Source organism: Varanus komodoensis, unplaced genomic scaffold, assembly GCF_004798865.1.
Source record: "Varanus komodoensis strain SLA01 unplaced genomic scaffold, ASM479886v1 scaffold44_3, whole genome shotgun sequence".
In the NCBI taxonomy this organism is placed as follows: domain Eukaryota; kingdom Metazoa; phylum Chordata; class Lepidosauria; order Squamata; family Varanidae; genus Varanus; species Varanus komodoensis.
This window is the reverse complement of record NW_025336010.1, coordinates 7,158,122-7,181,385: the sequence shown is the minus strand read 5'-3', so window position 1 is coordinate 7,181,385 and position 23,264 is coordinate 7,158,122. Positions and strand designations below refer to the sequence as shown.

General features: G+C 39.7%; 1 protein-coding gene across 2 annotated transcripts in view; it reads left to right on the top strand.

The window, feature by feature from the left end:
* The window catches only part of FOXO1 (forkhead box O1), a 91,369-nt gene that overhangs the window by 6,688 nt on the left and 61,417 nt on the right, over positions 1–23,264 (top strand). The gene's annotated exons all lie outside the window — the stretch shown is intronic.

Genomic DNA, 23,264 nt, shown 5'->3' with positions numbered 1-23,264 from the left:
AATAATTTTAAAATAGATAAAAAGAGACAGCCAAGTGGAAGTCTGCTGTCTCTTTAACACAGAGTGACAGCCCTGGAACTTGCTGAGCACACAGTGGTCTTAACACTGAATTGAGCTTCACCCTACAGGGAAGGACCAAGCTGGACGTCTGTGTATTGCTGCAAGTGAGGGGTGAGGGGAGACAAAAATGCAGTGTGTGTCACATGGTTGCTTTTTTTTAGGAGAGTGGCAAATTCACAGTTGCTAAAGCAGGACAAATTTCCTCACTTAAATTTTCTGTCATGCTAAGGAAACCCTGCAAATCAGGTATCAGTAATGCAGCTCTAGAGAGTTTGCTTCCCTTGTTTGTTTTCTTCCTAGATCTTCACCACTGCGTCAAGATCTCTATACTTTAGAAAAAGTGCAGTGCTTAATTTGTTAGATGAGCCCTGATTGCCTGTGTAACTGGAAGTGGCATAGCTGATAAAGATGATACTCAATTGTAAGCATGTGGAGTTGCTACCTGTAAGTACAATCCACCACTCTTCCAAATTTACAAATATTAAAGGACGGAATGGATCATGTCATGCTGACAAGCCCCTATAGACTACTTTGCTGCCTCAGTAGAACTCAGAATGAGTAAACATGGGGTGTACTTTGGAAATGGATACACCAGATGGAACAGATGGCCAAATACAAACCATAACTAATGCAAACAAGTTAGAACCTTATTAATACCCCCAATGAAGATATTGAGAAGAAGCCCCATATTGCACATATAATGTAATGGTTTTCATTAATTTGGTGGTAATATCCCTTGGTAATCAAGGGTTAAGCAGGGGAATAAATATTTTTTAGTAAGTTCAGTCTTTGGAACATGGCATACATCAAAGTTTGGATCTGGGATGGAAAGAACAACTAGAATTGTGAGATTAAGTGTTAGGAATCCTTAGATGGAGTTGTTTTTGAGATGTTATTGCTTTTTGGAATTCTGAAGCAGAATCAGTGGCTTTGCTGCCTTTTTTTAGGAAGGCAGTTGCTTCCAATAAGCTTTGCAAATAAATAGATATTGTAAGACACCATAGGTCTGTTGTATCGCATGAGAACTAATAAAAGCATTGCTCCTGGACTTCTCCCTGCTCAAGGAAGTGGAGAATGACCAGTTTTGCAGAAAAAACGTACGCCGAAATGCAACTATGTGTAATAATTAGACACTTGGTTAAATTGACAGTTTGGTGCATCTGTGTGAGCCCTTTTCTTTGGAATTACCACCTTTTATTCGCTCACACTGCAAAGGGCCCACTTGATGTCATTGTTAGCCAGTTGTATTCCAGTGTTTTCTTGTGTACATTTTAAAACTGATTTGTGGACAGGCAAAGTTCTAGGAATGATTTTTAGGGATCCTGTATCTTTAAATGGAACATTTCTTTGTAACTTCACTGTCTGGTTTGTATTTTGCTTCTTGTTTATCTACCTGGGGGATTACTAAAGAATAGCCTCGGAACTGACCCTTGCATAGTCTATGCAGTCCAGATGTCAGTTTCTTTTCCAGCATTGATGGTTGGGGTAGGAAGGAGCTTTAATTAGGAATTTCCTCTATTTTTAATTGTGAAATAGTGCTTTTTAAAGTGCCATTTTGCCATATTAAGAAAAAGAAAAGAAAGGGAGAGGAAATCACTATTTAAATCTTTTTCTCTGTGTAGAGATGGAAAGGGCAGGGTAAAATGGAAGACACTTCCCAAGTATTTTCTGGACCTTTTTACATCTCTGCTCCGGAAAAGTAAACTGACACTGGAATTTTAGAGAGACATTTTGAGAGTCAGATCAGAAACTATTCTTAATCCAATGCATCTGCAGAGAGCAATAAAACAGACTGAACCTGCAAACAAGAATCTTGTAAGTGCCATCAGAAAAGATCTCTGCTGAGTGGAACTTAATTGTGAGTAGACATTATACAAGGGTCTTGGCCATGACAAAGGACATTGGTTGCTAATACAATATTGTATACCACCCAGGGAAGTTGGGTTATTGGGTAGCTTAAAAGTATAAAAGATTAATAAATAAACCTTTGTTTTAAGTCTTCCTGTGCCTTATTGTAGAAAAGCAATTCCACAGAAGGAATGGCATGGACTGCTAAAGTGTTCTAGTATAGAATCGCTCATTTTCTTTCAGAATACTTCCTCAGTGCACTTTGCTCTGTGGGGTACCTAATGGAAACCGTTCATTTTCCTTGACAAAGGCCTGTTTTCAGATTGTGATTCTGACTGTTATAAGCACTGGGCCCTAGGCAGCAAAGCAGATACAGTGGTGAGAGTAGGGATGGGCTTGGAGCTTTGGTGCAAGTCCTCCCAGGAGGCCTGAGAAAGAAATGAAAGTTGAGTTATGTTTATATAACACAGAATGCTCAGTTCCAAGCCACAGTAGAAGGTGAGTAGTGCACCAGAAAGAGGTCAGAGCAATAGTAGCAAGTAGACAAGGAAGCTGGAAAACCAGGAGGAAAGTGGGTGGAGAAACCTGTTAGTAAATGGCCAAGAGGAAGGCTGGAAAGCCACTTAGAATGTGGCTGTTCCTCACTGAAGACCCAGGGCTGATGTGGAAATATTTTACAGCTAGGCCCAGTCAGGGAGAATCAATAGGCCACCTGCAAGATGGAGAGTGAGAGGATACCTTCTCCCCTTTCCCTCTACTCTGTAAGTTCAGCTGGACTTATGTGGAGCAACAGTTTGTAAACTAAGAGACTCCTGGTTTGAGTAGTGGCAAAACCTCACAGCTGTAAAGAGAATGGGGGAAAGGGTAGTTACAGTTTTAAATAATGTATCAGCCCCTTTACTTAATTTAAAAGATTTATAAGTCAGCTTTCAAAATATAACACTTTCTCTAGGTAGTATTTAAAGAATCAAAATGCAAACCAGTATGTAAAACAAGGGCAATATTGAGTTTAAATAGCAACAACTTATGTTTAATTTCAGCCAGCCATTCTACCATCACATCTGAAAACAGGATTCCTAAGTATAAACAAGCCTAACCTGCCCTCTCAGTTGAAGGCAGTCTGAATAACAATATATTTAGGGCTTGCCTAAAAGAAGATTGTGAGGAAGCCATTCATTCCTCCTGATGGAGGTTACCCCCAAAAGCAGCCTGTCTCATGTGAGCACATAAGCTGGGTCTTTGGGTATTCCTTGAGTGCTCATGAAGGTTCATATATGGTTTGTTAAACATTTTGGACCCAAAATATTAAGGCCTTTGGCAGTCAAAGCCAGCACCTTGAATTTGTCCTGGAAATGAATAGTGCAACAGGTGTAGAATTGGTTTAATATGGTCTAAATGTTTAACTCCTGTCGGCTTTCAGACATTGCACTCTGCATCAGCTAAATCTTCCCAACTGCTTTGGGAATTTTTTTTTAATGTGAAAAGCATTATAGAAATTCTCTGAAGTTAAATGAGTAACTGGGAAATTCGCCATAAGCAGACACTTGTGTAGCTGATGAATAAGCCTAAGAGGTTTATAGAAGGCACTCCTAGGCCATCTTTTTCCCAACTCTGTCTTGTTGGGATTAAGTTTCAGTTTGTTTACCTTCATTTGTTTACCAAATTTGCATTCAGACTCCTACTCCTGAGTTCTACAGCCTCCCTGCGATTATATTTATATGCTACCTTTTTTCCTTCCAAGGAACTCAGGGTTGCTTACATAATACTCCTCCTCCTCATAATCGTATCCTCACAACAACAACAATCTTGTGAGGTAGGTTGGGTTGAGAGCCTTAATTCAAAGCTACCCAATGAGCTCCATGGCTGAGTGGGGACTAGAACCTGGATCTTCTGGGTTCCTGCATTCTCAACCACTGCATCACACTGGCTTTCACATTGGGATTAGTGGAGCCAAATGAAAGTTTGTGCATCATCTACATAGTGATGGCATTGTAATACACATTTCCAGATTATTTCCCCCCAGCTTTTTACATGGATGTAAAGCATGGGGCTAGAATAGGACTTTGCAGCACCCTGTTGGGGTCAGCAGAGGAGTTTGCACCCCCTCCCCCCCACATAAGTCTTTGGCTTGAGGTGGAAAAAATCCCCTGGCACATCCAGACAGATGGCTGCTAGAGCTAATAATTCATTGCTTTTCCTCAGTTAAGCTAAATGTGGGATTGCAGTTAATTTTCCACACTATTGGAAGCTAACTGTGCATATTCTTTGTGTATTTCCCACTGTGTTATACTCATCTTAGCACATCTTAGCACATCTTAGCATCTCATCTGGCTTTTTAAGAGTGTTGATATGAGCTATGTCTTACCAGCAGCTGAAACTTTCACAGATCAGCATTCATTATACTTTTACTGTGGGCACAGCTTTTATCCACAATTTGTTTATGTTTAATTAATCTTTTAAATAGTGCTAACACATTCTTCCTGCTATATTTTTCCCACTTAAGTGAAAGAATATTACAATACTTTACCCAAGGTGGTTAATGATGGTGAATGGAAAGCATTTTTAAAATAATGCTTATATATATGTGCTATATCCTTGTAATGCTGATTTTTAAAAAGCTATGAGCAGAAGACTTCAACTACCGTCATTAAGTACCTTGCAAAAATGGCAGTGTCAGGAAGGGATTGCGTCTTCACTGTTGTTTAAAATGTGTATATTGCATTTTACAATTGTTTCATTTAAGTGCTATTTTGATATAATGTATAGCCATACCACAAAAAGGCTTTGTTAAAATGCAACAATAATGGCACCACTGCCAAAATTATACTGAATTTGTGCTTGAACTATGATAGATTCACTGTCTCAGTATTACTCTAATAAAAACCATATCCCTTTTATACCTGTAGTTTGTATCAGTCTTCTTTCCTTTTTAAAACAAGTCAGAAGGAAAGATGGAAGCAGCACTGGAAGAACATAGAATCACAAATGGATAATGACATTGTATGGCTTTCCTGTAAAATGTGAATGGGCCATGATGCTTTGGGCCGTATTTTGTGAGAATGGCCCAAAGCCAGCACACCCTGGTGCCTCCTCCAGCAAGATGACCCAGAAAGGGACCAGGGTCGATGCTATGGGAAATTGCTGAAAGGTCCAGGGTTGCACTTTACTAATGCATACTTGTATGTCATCTGCTGCAAGGCAACAGAGACTTTTTCTGTCCCATGAGCAGGCTGGAAACCCAAATTGGAATGGATGCTACCTTCATGGAAAACATCCTTTCCATAGTAATTACTCTTTTTTGCACAAAAGTAAAAATTTTAGCATAGGAGACAGATTTTAGCTGTTTAAAACATTTTTACCCTGCTTTAGCTGAAAAGGCTCCCAGAGCAACTTATATCAGATCACTACTGAACAAGTTTGTCTCTGCTCTCAAGTTTACCATTTCCTCTAAAAGATGAGGAAGACAAAATAGGCAAGGATGAAGAGGAAAACAAACAACATCTGGCATTAGTTTTTAAATTGTAAATCTCTAACAACCAGCTAAAATGGAAACAGTTTAAGGAGAGCAAAAGCTGAATAGAGCTGGTCTTAGCAGGTGGGATTTTCAGTGGATTCCCACCTCTCCCTGTGCTGCAGTTTGGTGGAAATACACATTCATCTGATTCACACAACACAGTGAGTTTTCATGAGTTAAATAACCCATGATGAGCTGTTGCATGTGCTTGGTACACGTGACTTCCATTTTGAATGAGCAAACCCCTAATTGGGGTGAATGGGGGTTGTGCTATGTTGTGTGAATCCAACTACCATGGGTTTTTGGAAGGTTAAACAATCCTGCATAACCCTCAATTAGTAACAGGGTAACATGAGGGTTGTTTAAATGTTAAATAACCCATGGTGGCCAGGATTGCACAACATGGCACAACCTCCCAGCACCCTGAATGGGGATTGCATATTCAGAATTGTGGCTGCCAGCGCCTGGCATACACTACATGACAAATAACCCACAGTGGCTCAGTTGTGTTGTGCGAACAACCCCATTGTTCTGTGTATGTTCATTCCAAATAATAATTCATTGGCAAAAGGTTACTCACACTTTTCCTGTTGATGAAATCAGTAGGAAAAATGTGTGTACAGACTAATGGGATGAATGTGCCTGTCTGCCCATCTGTTACTAACAGAAGAGTGATCTGCCCTTCAATTACTCTTGTTCTAGCAAAGGGTAGACTGGCACGATTTGGGTTTTGCTGATGTGTGTAGCCAAAGGAAGGTACTTCTACACTTAGAATATAAATATATATTTAGTTTTGGTTGTAAATGCAGGATTAAGTGATGGTAATACTGATATTATACAAAGAATAAATTTCTGAAGGACTCTTGCGCTAAAGAATATCTGCACAGAGCGCATTCCATAGATGAGATGTACTTTCTCAAGGTATTCTTTTTCAGAGAGTTAGGGGTACCTCTGCAAAATGTGGGAGAGCTCTAAAGCTCTTTGGGGGAGGCAGCATGCGATGGCAATATGAGATCTTGACATTCCTGGTTGTGGTGGAATTTCTTTTTATACTATAACTGAAACTTTAGCAACTGTTAAAAATGACTGCCATTACTCTGTTAGATTGTAGTTTTTCAAAACCTAGGCTGTTTTATCAAGCTTGATGGCAGGGGATGATGCCATCAAGAAAAATATTAATATCACACACAAGTGTTCTTGTTTTTCCTTCCAGGGAGTTTAGGAAAATTTGGGAACAGCCCAGTTCTTAATATTTCTGTCTCTCCCTGCCCCTCCCCCTTTTTCCTGGCTCAGCAGCTCCAGTCTAAGGCTACAAAGAGCAAAAAAGTAAGGGTATCAAAGAAATTGAGAGCGACAGTATCTTGATATTTCATCTCTATTAAGGACTCTCTTAAAATTTCTTTTATCTGCAGCAAATGGTGCTTATGTAACTCTTAGATCAATGATTCTCAAAGTGGATGGTACAGCCCCCCTGGGAGCGATGGAAAGATCCAGGGGGGTAGTGACTGGTTGTTTTAAATTTGCAGTCGAGCCATAGACATAATAAAAAGAAAGAGGTGTAGGGGCTCTAGGGTTGTTGCCCAAGAGGAAAGGGGTGGCAGCCCAGAAACGTTGGGGGACCGCTGCCTTAGATGAAAAGAGAACAGTCTAAAACAGTAGACTCGTGGGAAGTCATAATCTTGGCAAGGTTGTAGCCATGCAGAATTGCCTAGTTTTATGTTCTCAGTAGTGTGAAAGATCTCATCCTTTCACAATTCCACTGACTCCAATATTGAACAGGAGCACCTTCATTCTAGAGGGTAGAATGCACTTCTAGTTAAGCAACTACTGAGATTGGTATTATATAACCCTTTATGTTCTTGCATGCACTGTGGTGCTTAAGTGAATTGAAAGGCATGATTCAGATTCTCATACTTCATGCCAGCAAATTTGCGTGGTTTGTACCTGAAAATGCTGCAGCTTGCTTGAGTCATAAGTATCTCACTCTATTAGCAAAACTTACTGCTGTTTACTGAGATACTGAGAGTGTGTTATACAAAACCACAGCTCGGTCGACACCACATCCTGAGATCTGCCACCTTTTACTCCAATTAATTATGGAATTAATTATGTCTGTTTATTTTTTTTACTTTAGTGGTTAACTTATTTTGTTTAATATGTTGCATCCCCTCTCATTTAATTATATTTCAACTTAATTTATTTTCCTTATTTTATTCTTATTGCTTATTTATTTTCATTGATCATTAATTTTATTTATTGTTTTTATTGTAATTGCAGAATTTATTGTATTGCTGCATTGATTATGTGATAAGCTGCCCAGAGAGCCTTATGACTAAAGGGGCAACATATAAGATGAATAATAAATAAATGAATTGGCTGACCACTTCTGGGTTATGTGCTGAGTATCCTGTAACTCATAAATGAGTTATTTCTACAATTAACCTGGATGGAAATCTTACATTATACATGCTCCTTCATTGTCTGAGTTGTTTTTACATTTTTTGGTTTATTTGCTTTGCATTATTTCAGCTGCAATTGGAAGGTAAATTTGGGCTCTTCATGGTCCCGAAACTATTATTTTACAACCAATTGTTTAAAGTTTAGTGGCCAAAACATTTACGGTTAGAGGGTGCAAGTTGCAACTGTGGCATTAGTATGGTGTAAGGGAAGAGGAGAAATTGTAGAAAACAAGGAAAAAAGAGGACTAGTCCAGCAAATAATATGTCAGCCCAGAAGGACATTAGCTTTAGTGCAAACTTCAGTACAGTTGGTTCGTCTGTAGTGAATCAAGTAGCACCATCATGTATTTTTCTCCCTCCTGCTCAATCCCTTTTCTTGTGTCTCTTGTCTATTCCAATTGGGCAGGGACTGACTAACTATTGAAACTTGTAAGCAGCTCTGGGAGTCCCTGGGATAAAGAATGGAAGAAAAAGGCAATACATAAATAAACAGGAATGGAAAATGAGGGTAAAGTAATATAACTATTAGATGAAATGCTTGTCTTGAAAACTTGTATTTGCATCGACATTATGCAGATATTAACCACTTTTGTGACTGGACAATAAATTATTCCTAATCCTGGCTATTGTCCCACTACTTTTCCACCTCTGTAGAAGTTTGTGAGTTTTGTATATATAAAATTGATCCATTAAAGTTGCAAACAGTCAGATTATTATTATATTACATTACAGTTATATCCTGCCTTTCTTCCTTTTATAAAGAACCCAAGGTGGCTGACAAGGTGCTGCTCCTTTCCATTTTATCCTCACAACACAGCTCTGCAAGGTAGGTTAGGCTGAAAGTCTGAGACTGGCGCAGAATCACCCAGTGAGCCTCATGGCTGCCTGAGTATTAAAATGCAGATTTCTCAGGTTCTGTCCAACACTCTATCCACTATTCTAACCATAAACTTGGAGGCATAGGTAGGCAACCAGGTTTCCTTCTAATGTTTTGGACTACAACTCTCATCAGCCCTGGCTAGCTTTGCCAGTGGTCATTGATTGTGGGAATTGTAGTTCAAAACACAATTGTGTGGTGGCCTACCCCTGCAATAGAGAAATTTGCAATTGAAGTAAAACCATGAATTTATTAGTTCAAAGAATATTCACAACTTTGATGTTAAACAGTGGAATAAAAGCTTAATGTGACATATTCAGTGTGGTGTATCCAGTATGGTGGAATGGCTAAGAGCGTGGGACCTGGGATTTAGGTGATCTGGGCTCAGCCATGGAGCCAACTGGGTGACTTTGGGCCAGTCATAAACTCTCAGCCCAACCTGCCTTACAGAGTTGCTGTAGGGATAAGATTGAGAGCAGCAGGAGGAAAATGATGTCAGCCATTCTGAGTTCTTCATAAAAAATAAAATAAAATGGAGGGATATACATCTAATAAATAAATATCCTGAAATGCAAGCATGACATGGTGCAGCTAGAGTTTGTTTTAAATATTATTCTGATATTTCTCCTTCTAATGATAAACAAGGCCCATTCCTTTTGAAAATATTGAAATTATATTAAATTCTTTATGCTCCTCTATTGTAGAAGTCAGGACTTCGTAAAGTTTCACACAAGGATGTATATGAATTTGGCAAGTCAGCATCAAGACTCCACGGAGATAAAGTTGCTTTTGATATTGGAGTAGAGGTCTTTAAGGATTTTTCTTTCTCCATCTTTGAATGAAAATTTCATTTTGTGACCAAACTGTATGTATTAAAAAGGATCTGTCAGAGGCCACTATCCACGATAGCTTATTCTAAGTGTTCTAGAATTTCTTTCTTGCTTTTCTAAAAGCATAATCAAAGTGGATTCCAAATACTAAAATAAAAAGGGAAACAAATACATCCTGTAAAAAGAGCATCCTGAAAAAGTCCACTGAAACAAAACCAGTTTGAGTATTGTCTAAAGAGAAGCAACAAATGGTTTAGTGTATCTTTTGGGAGGCTGTTCCAGGAAGGCAAAATGGGCTCTGCCAGCAGGTTCCATTCTACTGGTGGAATGACAGAATCAGATTCATGCTATTATTCTTTCTTGTGTATCAAAATAGCATTCTTCTGCTCTAAAAAAAGAGAAAACAATGCAGAGACACAATTAATTAAATCCTGCTGGGCAGGAAACAGAAGTTGACCAGTTAAAGGAGTATTGATTGACAGTCAATATTTATCTCACCAGTGCTAACAGAATGAAATAAAACTGGCACATATTGCCAGGAGGAAACTTTTAATTAACACTGCAAGATATATTTGGTGAGTGCCACTTGCTTTTATATATTATAGATGAATAGTATCCTGAAAAAGAGCACCGCTGGACAATATTAAGTGCTGCATGAAACCACTGTTTTCTCGTTCTGTGCTTGAGTTCAGTAGGGCTCATTCCTGGGCAAATGGATGTAGAATTGAGGCCTTAAATGAGCTTCTTTCAGAGTTGTGGAAGAGCAGTGCCTTAGGACTGCTATTACGTCTGAATAGCTTCTCAATTTAAAGGGCCAGAAGCTTATAGTAACTGGTCTGCCAACCCCTGACAAGTTATGTTTTGCCAATTTTTTTTCCATTTCTAAAATAATTAGTGTTTCTATTATTTCCCCTCTTAAGATACTGTTTCCTTTTAAGTTCATTGGGCATGTGGAAAACAAACCTTTTCTATCCCCATGTTAATTGTAGCAAGGAGCTTTGTTTGAATATGGGTAGCAAGGCAAACTGAATCAGTTATTTTTACACTTTCCTGTAAAAACAGCATCTGTGAATTTACCACAATGGATTGTGATGTATTTCCTCTACCAGGATGGAAAATAAGCCATTTATTATTTCAGCTCTTACTTACTGTGAACCTTCTGACCTTAGGCCTCTTAAATCAAAATAATAAGGGACACTAGAACAGCAACTCGGGTGCCAGGCCAGAGGTTACCTGCTTATTTTAGTTTGCTACAAATAGCAGACTATATGTTCAAAACTGTCCAGAACAACCTTGCAGAGCATAGGTTTTAATGAAGTCTCTTGCAGTTCAGTAAAGGACTTCATGAAAACATACGTTTTGCAGAAAATGTTCCTGTTGTGATTTCTTGCTACCAATAAAGTGATCAGTGGTGTATGATGGAGTTTTTGAAGAGGAGGATAAACATCTTGGCAATATATCTTCTGGTTTAACCATGAAAAGATTTAAAATATATGTATCCTTGAACTGCAGTATAATTTATAACCTATATGTTGATTTATAATACCACATACTTTATCATCATTAATTTATTCTGCACATTTTTTATTACGGTTGATAGAGCCATTAATTATTGTAGGCTTTGTTTCTGAGCTAGTTGGATTTCAGTATTTTCAGCCTGTGCCTAAGGAAATGGAGCCAGATGCTTTATTAATTTAAGAAGACCTTAAATTGAAATACCTATGGATATTTGCAATGGTCCTTGCAGTATCCATTGGAAAATTCTAAAAGAATTGCATGACTGACTTTAATGTGTAAGCCAAATTTTTATTGAGAAATTACAAACTGCTTTCCAAATTTAACGAAAAGTTCTAGGCAAAGAAAACTCAGCTTGTTTTCTTTTTCTTTAAGTGTTAATTTTTATCTGTTTAGCAGAAGTTGCTAACTTCTACTGTGGACACTTAAGCAGCAGGCTAAAGACAGGTTCTAAGGAAGAAGATTCTCTGATCAAATTATATTCTATAAACATAAGTGGTTTTTAAATAAATGCACAGTTATTTTTCTTTTTTGAAATATGTTAAAATTGATAAGTGTCAAGATTCACACTGACACTGAACCCCATTGGTTAATTTATGTAAGCCACCTAACCTCAACTACCTTGTACATTTGCTGTGAAAGTAAAATGAAATACTATATTTGCCCTGAGCATCTAGGATGGGATAAAAGGAAGTCCAAAGAACCTAAATTCCCTTTATTGTCTGCTTACATGTATATAATGAGAAATCTGTTCACATTTCCTTTTGTCCCATCGCAGATGCCCAGGGTCAGAACAGGGATAGAAAATACAAATCCTGTTTGAATAGTATTTTTGTGCCTCTGCAAGTGGGAAACTTAGTGAACTCTCCCATACCATTCATTTCTGTAAGTAGCAAAAGGTGCTCTAGTTCTGCTTTCTAGGCCAGCTAGGCAGAGTGGGACAGAGTTATAATATACCAGCAGTATTTCCATTTAATCTGCTTAATCCCAGTGGCCCATCCTAGGGTCTTATCAAATGGACATAAGCTTCATTTCAGCAGTGCAGCCTCTGGTACTCTTAGGCAATTAGCTGAATCCAACATTCCTCCAGCAAGAATCTGGTCTCTTGCTCCAAGTGGCAAGTAGACATTGGACTACTCCATTTGGTGTGGGCAAGTTACAAAAAAAAAAAAAAAAAAAATCACACAGAAGAATGGTAGGAGAGTATTATGGAGAAGTTCTTTATTGTAACTTGATTCCTCCCCCAACCCCACCTCCAGAACTTATATGAATATGCACACACTATCAGACTAGCCCAGTCACTTGATAGCTTCAAAAGCAAAGTCTTTTATATATATACAGTATATCACAGAAGTGAGTACACCCCTCACATTTTGTAAATATTTTATTATATCTTTTCATGTGACAACCCTGAAGAAATGACACTTTGCTACAATGTAAAGTAGTGAGTATACAGCTTGTATAACAGTGTAAATTTGCTGTCCCCTCAAAATAACTCAACATACAGCCATTAATGTCTAAACCGCAGGCAACAAAAGTGAGTACACCCCTAAGTGAAACTGTCCAAATTGGGCCCAAACTGTCAATATTTTGTGTGGCCACCATTATTTTCCAGCACTGTCTTAACCCTCTTGGGCATGGAGTTCACCAGAGCTTCACAGGTTGCCACTGGATTCCTCTTCCACTCCTCCATGACAACATCACGGAGCTGGTGGATGTTAGAGACCTTGTGCTCCTCCACCTTCCATTTCAGGATGCCCCACAGATACTTGGTAGGGTTTAGGTCTGGAGACATGCTTGGCCAGTCCATCACCTTTACCCTCAGCTTCTTTAGCAAGGCAGTGGTAATCTTGGAGGTGTGTTTGGGGTTGTTATCATGTTGGAATACTGCCCTGCGGCCCAAACTCCGAAGGGAGGGGATCTTGCTCTGCTTCTGTATGTCACAGTACATGTTGGCATTCATGGTTCCCTCAATGAACTGTAGCTCCCCAGTGCCGGCAGCACTCATGCAGCCCCATACCATGACACTCCCACCACCATGCTTGACTGTAGGCAAGACACACTTGTCTCTGTACGCCTCACCTGGTTGTCATCACACACACTTGACACCATCTGAACCATGTAAGTTTATCTTGGTCTTATCAGACCACAGGACATGGTTCCATCCTAATCCATGTCCTTAGTCTGCTTGTCTTCAGCAAACTGTTTGCGGGCTTTCTTGTGCATCATCTTTAGAAGAGGCTTCCTTTTGGGACGACAGCCCTGCAGACTAATTTGATGCAGTGTGCAGCATATGGTCTGAGCACTGACAATGCTGGTAGCACTCATACGGCTATTTCCCAAAGCCAGCCTCTGGATATGACGCTGAGCACGTGCACTCAGCTTCTTTGGTCGACCATGGCGAGGCCTGTTCTGAGTGGTACCTCTCCTGTTAAACCGCTGTATGGTCTTGGCCACTGTGCTGCAGCTCAGTTTCAGGGTCTTGGCAATCTTCTTATAGCCTAGGCCATCCTAATGTAGAGCAACAATTCTTTTTTTCAGAACCTCAGAGTTCTTTGCCATGAGGTGCCATGTTGAACTTCCAGTGACCAGTATGAGTGAGAGAGCCATAACACCAAATTTAACACACCTGCTCCCCATTCACATCTGAGACCTTGTAACACTAACAAGTCACATGACACCGGGGGGGGGGTGAATGGCTAATAATGCCCAATTTGGACAGTTTCGCTTAGGCGTGTACTCACTTTTGTTGCCAGTGGTTTAGACATTTAATGGCTGTGTGTTGAGTTATTTTGAGGGGACAGCAAATTTACACTGTTATACAAGCTGTATATTCACTACTTTACATTGTAGCAAAGCATCATTTCTTCAGGGTTGTCACATGAAAAGATAAAATATTTACAAAATGTGAGGGATGTACTCACTTCTGTGATATACTGTATATAGTCTTATGTTAGGATTAGGCAACACTCAGTCCATGGGCTGCTTGCAGTAGTCAATTTCCAACTGCCTCTGGGTCAGGTGAGCAGTAGGCTTCCATCCCTGGAAATTGTTCTCCACTCTCCTGTGTACCTTCTCTTCTGCCATATTTTCTATCCGAATTTGTAGTAGTTCCTTCTCCTCCTCCTCTTCTTTGTTCTTTCGGTGCCATCGCGTATGTTGCTAAAACAGTAACATCTGAATGCAGGAGGATGGTATCAAGGGACTTAGGGTGACCCTGCAGCAATACCAAATATTTGTGAGGTGGGTTTAATGGGTGGAAATGCAAAAATGGCTCATTAAAGAGTAAGTGTGTACAGTTCCACATGGATTGCTGACTGACATTTGAAAGGAAAAAAAAACCCTGGAAGCTGTGTGGTAGGTGGGTGAAGAAAGACGTGCAAAGAGATAAAGTTGCCTACCTGTTTGTTCTTTGCCATCCCTACGCACTAATTCTGGGGGGGGGCGGGGCAGCCCTAAAGGCTCACTTTCACCTAGACACAAATACCCATCATTTTGTTGTAAGGCCCTACTTGTTCCCTCGGTTTTCAATTCAGTTTTTCCCATGGCTACGTTAATGTAACTAAAATGGCACCACCCACTTGCAACAGGGGGATGTCAGCATGTTTAGGAGAAGGAGCACGCTTTTAAAAACTCAGGGCTGAGGGATCCCGGAACAGAAGACTGAGAGGCTAGATGGCCACAGAATGCTGACTCAATGATGGATGGAGCAAACAGAAGACCAGGTGGGAGGAGGAATGGATTGGAAAATCATGAGGAGGAATTATTTCACAGGCTGAAGCTCCAAAAAGGAATGCTCTGTTTTTTAACATTTGCGGGTCCTCATGTTCTATTTGTGAGTAGTGGCAATGTTTCCTAAAATATTGGACCTTTTAACTAAGCATATCTTTGCAAGTCAAACTTGAAGAAATTAGTTTCCTATTTAGGCATTTAAAATGAAGTAGTACTCTTACTTCAGTTGTATCGATAGATCTGTGATGGAGGAATGAATTGTCTGACCTTTTTGTTTATAGTTTATCTTGATTTTTTCTAGATCTGTCACAATTCTGTGGTTATTATCAAACATCTTAATGTGAAAGATTTGGCATAATGATTTTCAAACCGCATGGTTTTAACACATTTAAATATGCACATTATTATCACATGGTTTTAACACACTATTTAAAATGTAGCATCCAGTATATCATTGATGGAAGGTTCAGCATGCTTAATCCAGAAACTGACTTCCTGCATGCATGTTAAGTGATGCAGTGTGATTTCTGTTTAGGAAGCAATACACTTACAATAAAGTGAGTATCTAATGAATTTATATTGACATTTTGAGTCATCTTCTATTTGGACAAGTTCCACAAGTAGTTCTTGACCATAAATTATTTAAAGAGGTACTGTGAATGCCCTTGAGTAGCAACTATATTGATAGTTGGATTAAACTAACGCAATTGGGAAAATGTGTCTAGATGGTTTTTTTTAAGCTTACATTCTGCACAAGGCTGCAAGACAAAGTCTACTTAGCAACTGTGAAACTAGCTGCAAGGAAACATTTTTAAAGTACACATGTCTACTGTTGTTTTATAGATGTGCATGTAGGGGTATTGTGGACATAATGAGTAAAAAGCAATGCAAACAGGGTTGGCTTGTCAAATGGCAATTGACAGTAATGCTTTTCCTGCAGTGGCAAATGGAGTGGGCATTTGACTGCTTCTGTATTGCATGAATGGAAGTTGTTATGCCATGGGATGGCGACAAGCAAAGGCCATGCATCAAGCTAGGAGCAAAACCATTAATGACTCCAGCAGGTCATGGAGTAATTGTGAGGTTTGGCTGATTTCAGTGTCAGTGAACAGAATGAAGAGAGTGTCTGAGCCAGAAAGCCCAGCAGGAGTCTTAACTGGCTATAGAAATAAGAGGCAAAGAAGGACTTCTTATGAGTTTTAAGACTCAGGACCACAAAGGGTAGAGTAAAACAGAGCAAGTGTAATAAAACTATTTTTGTGGGTCATTATTACAATCCAGCTTTCTTAATATCACTGTTATAGCATGTGGTAAAGTTAGAAAAACATTTTTCCACCTATATTTTTATTTGCTCTGCAGTCTGATACAAATAGCTAAGGCAAGCTTTTGTAAGGTACAGCTTAGGGAGCTATTGTTGTGGGAGGGGAGAGTTTTGCTTGCCACTTCTAAGGAGCATCAGCTATAGTTAATGCAAATTTTTCAAGCAGGGGTCTCAGTGATGAGCGTGTGATGAGAGGAAAAGAGCAAACAAGGAGATTCACATGACATGGAAGGCTGGGGTGGGTTATAAGCCATCCAGTGCAGCTCTTTAGCTTGCCTTTCTGGGTGTGCCTGACAAATGATTGGGCACAGTGGCTGTCCTAAGGAACTTCCTCTCCCTTCAGCCCACCCACAAGGATCTCCATGGAAGTACCAACAAGGGCAAGGAATGGATCGATGACAGCCTCCATCTTAATTCACAAGCAAGCCTTCTGTCTTGGCATCAGTAGCCATATGGGACAGCTGTGCAGGGAGCCTCTGACAGCTGCTCCAGATGTTGCTTGGGCACTTTGGAGTGGCTTTCATTGGTGCTCACCCAAAGCTGCTTGACAAGAGGAGCAAGCCTTTTTATGGTTCTTGCCAAGTGACTCTGTAGCTTCTTGTGTCACCAGGGTTTGGATCGCAAAACTATAGACCAAACCATAGCCCATCAAGATGGTTTATAAGCCCATGGCCTGAGGTCACCCCAAATAAACCATGATATGTTTGCACAGCATGACGCCCCCCCCCCCATTTATAAGCCATAGGGGCTGGTCATGTCATGTGAACCCTGAATAAATCTTACTTTGTTATATGCACATTCTAAAGGTGAGGGATGCTCTGTGCTTGAGGAACTAGTTAACCACCAAATGGGACTAGATAACCACCAAATTCTTAGCTGACCCTTGATTAAAATAGATCCAAATAAAAGGAGGAGAGCATTAACAACTACTGAATGACTGAAATCATCCATAGCCAAGGTACATTGTTGTTGTTTTAAAGAAGCAGTTGCACATCTTTCTCCTTCAAGATAGGTGGAAGCACTTGCTTGAAAAAACAACTGTGCAATATTTCCTGGACCCAGATAGACAAATCTCCCTACTAGATGATATCTACTTTAGTAGATGCTAAATACTCTTGGAAGCAGATTGTCTGGACCCATTTCAATTGGGTTGCATGCTGAGATTTGGGATGGAGACTGTCTTGTTTGCCCTGTACAGTGACCTTTGCCAGAAGAGGGACGGGGGAGTGTGACCCTGTTGGTTCTTCTAGACCTCTTATTGGCTTTTCATTCCATTAAACATGGTGTCCTTCTGGACAGGTTGGCTGAGTTAGGAATTGGAGATGCTTCCTTGTATTGGTTCCGATCTTTCCTGGGTGACAAGTCCAGAAGGTGGTGCTGGGAGATAGTTTCTGTGCCTCGTCATGATTGTGCCATGGGCTTCCACAGGGCTCTATACTATCTCCCATGCCTTTCAACATCAATATGAAACTGCTGGGGGAGGTCATCTGGAGGTTTGGGCTGAGGTGTGAGTAATGTGTTAACAACACTCAGCTCAACCTGTCATTTACATCAAATTCAGGTGAGGCAGCCTCTGTGTTGAACCTGTGTTGGAGTTTGATAATGGACAGGATTGAGGGCCAATAAACTGAAACTCAGTCCAGACAAGATGGAAGTGCTATTGGTTGACTGTCTGTCTGACAGGTTAGGTGGCTATTGTCATGTCTTGGATGGGGTTGCACTTCCCCTAAAGGACAGGGTCTACAGCTTGGGGGTGCTCCTGGACTCAAAATTATCATTGGAGTCCCAGATGAACTTGGTGGCCAAGAGTGCCTTTTTTCAGCTGCAGTACGGCCTTCTCTGTATAGACAGTCTGACCACTGTTACTCATGCACTGGTAACATCCTGACTGGATTACTGTAATGCGCTGTATGTGGGACTGCCTTTGAACATGGTTTGGAGACTTCACCTGGTCCAAAGCAGGACTGTGCATCAATTCCTGAGCCCATATAACACCTATTCTACATAAATTATACTGATTGCCAGTTGAAGCCCAGGCCCAATTTAAAGTGTTTGCTTTAACGTATAAAGCCCTAAACAGTTTTGGACCTGATTATTTGAAGGATTGTCTTTTCTCATACATACCTACCAGCCCATTGAGATCTGGACATGACATCCTTCTGGAAGAGCCATCCCTAAAGGAAGTTAGGGAAGATGGGATTAAAAGAAAGGCCTTCCCCCCACCTTTTGAATGGACTTCTTAGAGAGGTCCTTCAGGTGCTGTCATTGCTTATATTTCAACACCAGGTGAAAACTGCCCTTGTCTGTAGGCCTTTTGAAACCTGATTCTAAAAACTTTGTAAGAGCTTGTTTTGCTACCAACAACTGGTTACCCCCACCCTGCAACCCAATATTGTAATGTTCAATTAAATTGTAATTAAATTGGTCTTGTATCTTGTTGTTTGCCACTTAAGAGTGCCTGTTGAGTTAGTCAGTGGCATATAAATTTAAAAATAAATAAAACGGGGGCCAGGAAGGGCAAATGTTGCATATTCAAGTGGTAGGCCTTACTACCTCAAGAACAGGTCCATGTCCTCAGATCTCCAGCAACTGAAAATCATTCAATAATACCATTGCCAGACAGCACGTTGGATAATCACCTTAAATTGCATTAACTACTCTGAGTTTCCTTGGAGGAAGGGAGGAATGAATTTAACTGTATTATAAAAATATTATGACACCTGTAGATTGGCAAATCTTTGGGACTAGATTAATAAAACAGGCACTGGAATATAGGAACAAGCCTGAATATATTCCAGTTTTGTATAAGCAGAGAGAAATAGATATGAATAGATTGCTGTGAAAGCCATATGTTAAAACTGCAGTGGAGGTCTGGAAGAAATGTAGACCTCAGATAGCAAATGTAGACCTCAGGTAGCCTTTTACAGCTTTGATTTTAACATGGCATGGTGGTTGTGTTGAGGATAAGATTTGAGAGGAAGAGAATTGTGCAAGCTTTCTTGAATTTCTTGAAAGGAAAAACGCTAGGATATAAATGTAATAAATACATGGAATAAATATGGAATAATTAAGAGATTAATGAAGGGATTTTTAAGGTAAGGTATCTAAATGAGAGGAAAGGTATTCAACATGATTAAACTCTTTTTGGAAGAAGTTATGGCTCATGTATTTCACAATATTAAAGAAAGGTTTGATGTCCATGATATGAAGTGGTACCAGTTCTTTCACTTTCATAATGCAATTAATGCCCTGATGAAAATATAGGAAATACAGGTATTTTAGTGACTTCTATTGAGAATTCCTATCTTTGTGCATAAAGGATTGATAGGAAAAAGATACTTGAATATAAATATAATAGTTGATATGTAAAGTAAATTCAAACAATTAATGAAGATAACTTTACAGGCAGAATAAGGGTAGAATACAGTAAAATAGGGGTTTGTTCTATGGGGAAGATATTACAGTTCCCAGTCATGTCAGTTTATTATTTGTGCTTATTATATATGCAAGAGTACTATACATGGTTGACCAAGTGAAATGAACGTTGGTCAGGAAGCAGATGGAGGCTCATTAATGGCCTGCTTAAACGGTGAATGGGTTTGAGGACACGTGCCTTCCTAATTTTGAATCTCTTTTGTACAGATTGCATTTGCCATACATTTCAGGGTTGCCTTAATATTGCAGTAAATATGCTAATATGTGGTGGTGCTGGTGGCTGAGTAGGTGGGTCACTTGGTAGTGTTATTTGCTTGTTTCCGCTAACATGGTCAGGTTCAAATAAAGCAGGTATTCAAATAGTGTGCCATGGTTCTCAGAATAAGTTGACCAGCCTCTTGAAAAGTGAAGAACTTTCTTGGTAGATGCACTGCCTTTCTCTTGCGTCCTATGATCTCATTTGCATCAGTGTCCTTAGCACAACCTGTGCCCCAAGAGCTCAGACTGGGCTGGGAGATGAGGCTTTATGAATTAGACCTGTATATCCCTTGGGTGGGCTAAAACCAGCATCTGTTCTTAGAATAATGTGATACTGGAAGCAACAGCCTATTCTTGAAGTGGTTATCTTCTTTGGGTATCCATGGAAATAAAACTTGTATCCCAGGGTGGACAGAAGATAGACTGGGACTTCCTGGTCAATTTCTGGGTGGTTTCAAGTACATTGGCAAATATTTCTGACTCCCACTTCTAAAATGGCAGCAACAAAATGGCTGCCTCCCTCGGTATTTCTGAAATGAAGACAGATTGCCTTTGTGGTGTCTGGCACCATTGTCTCCTTGGTACACATGCAGTCGGAAGTACAAGGGTGACCAGGCAGTTGTGGATAGGGATAGATGGATATGTTAGTCTCAGCCGTGCTAAGATTGGCAAGTTTTTGAGTTCAAGTTTGCTCTGACCCAATTCAGCACAAGCTTGCTACTTTTTAAGTTCAAAAGATTGATATGAAAATTCATATGTCTTTTTATAATTGTGCATGTGTGTATTCATGTACATATTATGATGCACATTTTAAACATATTTTAGATGTGCGTCCCACTGGCTAAAGCATGTTTTTGTGCCTTTTGAAAATGTATGTGTTTTTCTTTGCTGATTTTTCATATACGTGCATGTTGTTGTACACATTTTTATTATTTTCTGGAATGCAGTGAGAGCTCAGAAATGTATGGATTTCTTATGTAAATTGTATTCAGGTCTGCATGCTGTTCCAGGAGGTGCAAATAGATGAATCCAATTTTTTTTAAAAAACCATGGGGTACATTTCTCATACAACCGTAATTGTGAGTGAGCATTATTCCCCCCCCCCACCTAAATTACTTGCCCTGCGCAGAGTTAATATGATGCTAGAGAAGTAGAGGAAGTTGGGTTTTTCCCTGTCTTGGCTCTGTGTCATCTTTGAGGATGTGGTAGTTTTTTTGCTGGATGCAGAAAAGGTATGGGCTAGGTCTTAAGGATGAGAAGTAGCTGTAGTTTGGGTCATTCAGGGGATATACAAAAGTTCACATCAGCTATGATCTGTATCTATTCCATTACTGATGTCTTTGAAGCTCTAGCAGTTCTTTGTCAACCTTGGGAACTGGTACCCAGTCCAGGAAGACAGAAAGTTGGAGCTGTTGCCACTGTCAGCCAGGATGTGAAAGATAGCTTGCTGTCTTTACTCCACTAACAATAACAGGACAAACCCACACCTCTACTCAGCCCATTCATTAGCTTAATAATCAACATCTTCAAAGCTATTGTTTCCAGTTTAATGGTATTTAAAAACACATACACACTGCTTTACTCTATGACCAACGTAAAACTCATCAGTCAGTGACTGAACTTGGATTCTTCTTGGATTCAGTTAGAGGAAAGAATTGTTAAGCTTTCCAGGTCCAAGGCCAACTGTGGATTTTAGATACTGCTACTTAACACTCCTTCTTGCATATGTACTTTAACAGGGTGAGGTGGTTTGAAGGCATCAGAGAAGCCGAGAGCAATGCCACCAGGAGGCCAGACTGTCTCACTGGGCTGGTTTCTTAGCAGGGTCACCCAAGACGGAATGGTCAAAATGGGAGCACCAGACTGAGATGCATCCACCCTCCTCAGGTGTAAAGGTCACATTAGCAGAAGAGAATGGACATGTTTATGGTGAGGGGGGCGGAGAAACTTCTGAAGGGCAACTACTAGGCAGCAGTAATAGTTGAAGGTGACATTGATGGAGGACTTTTTTCAGACAATGGCAGTGACACTCAAGCTAACTCTGATTGGAACTATGCAGAAAAAAAGGCGATAGTAAAACCACTTACTAATCTTCTCACCTTGAAAGGCCTATGATGAAACAATCCAAAATGATACAAGAGATGGTGCCAAAAGAAGAGACCCCCTAGGTTGGAAGGCACTCAAGAAGGTACTGGGGAAGATCAAAAGACAAGTACAAATAATACTTGTGTTGCTGATGACACAACTGGATCAAAGCTGAAGTGAAGTATAGTAGCTGGCATGCACAGATGTGAAAGGAAAGTCTGATGCTGCACAACTCATACAACTGAATAAAGACAAACTGGGAAGCATCAAGCAGGAAATAAATGAAACAGCTACCACTTGGTGTGAGTGAACTAAAGTAAACTGGAATGGGACATTTTCAGTCAGACAAACAAAGTCTTTTGCTCTGGAAATGAGAAACTTAGAAGAAATGGAATGGATTTAATACAGGGGCAAGATATAGCATTGGCAGTAAGAGTCTATAATGCAGAATCCAGCAAAATAAATATCAATCAGAATTTGTGGGAAACCTATCATCCTAACCATATGCTCCAACGATAGATGCTGAAGAATAAGAAATCTAAAATTTTATGCAAGTGTTCAAGAGCAAATTGATAATGCACCAAAAGAAGCATTTTGCTAATCCTGGGTGATTAGAATGCGAAAGAAAGGAGAATCAAATGTAGGACATTTGGCCTAGGAGAGTGACTCATGGAATTTTGTGAAACAAACAGTCATTTTAGGATGGGATACCAACAGAACTATTCCAAGCTTCAGAGATTGAATCAGTCCTAATCCTACTCAGAATATGCCAACATCTACTGTATTTTTCGCTCTATAAGACGCACCTGACCATAAGATGCACCTAGTTTTTAGAGGAGGAAAACAAGAAAAAAATACTCTGAATCAAATGGTTTACTAAACTATTTAATAAACTATAACAGAATACAGTAATACCATATTTCAACCTTGTAAAGTGAACAGCAGTCAACAGTGGCATTAAGAACCATCATCACTGTCATTAACAAAAGAGAGACTTTAAAGTTCAAGTACTCTTCTAGTTTTCATTGAACCCGTAGAACTCATCATCACTAGAGTCAGAATTTATGAAGCTCTGTTGCTCACAATCACTGACATCACTTTCTTAGTCAGTAGTGGAATTATTGACGGAATCCACAATCTACACCAGTTATACAAGAGCTGCTGCAGACAATTCAATAACAAATCTAAAAAAGCCAGTAATGTCCATGCTGCCCTACTAGTAAATAATAGAAAAAAACTTCTGACAAAAAATGAGATATTGTACGGTAAATCAAACACACAGCGGACTAAGTAGCCTTTGAAGAATAAACTTCATGTATGAAGTTTATTC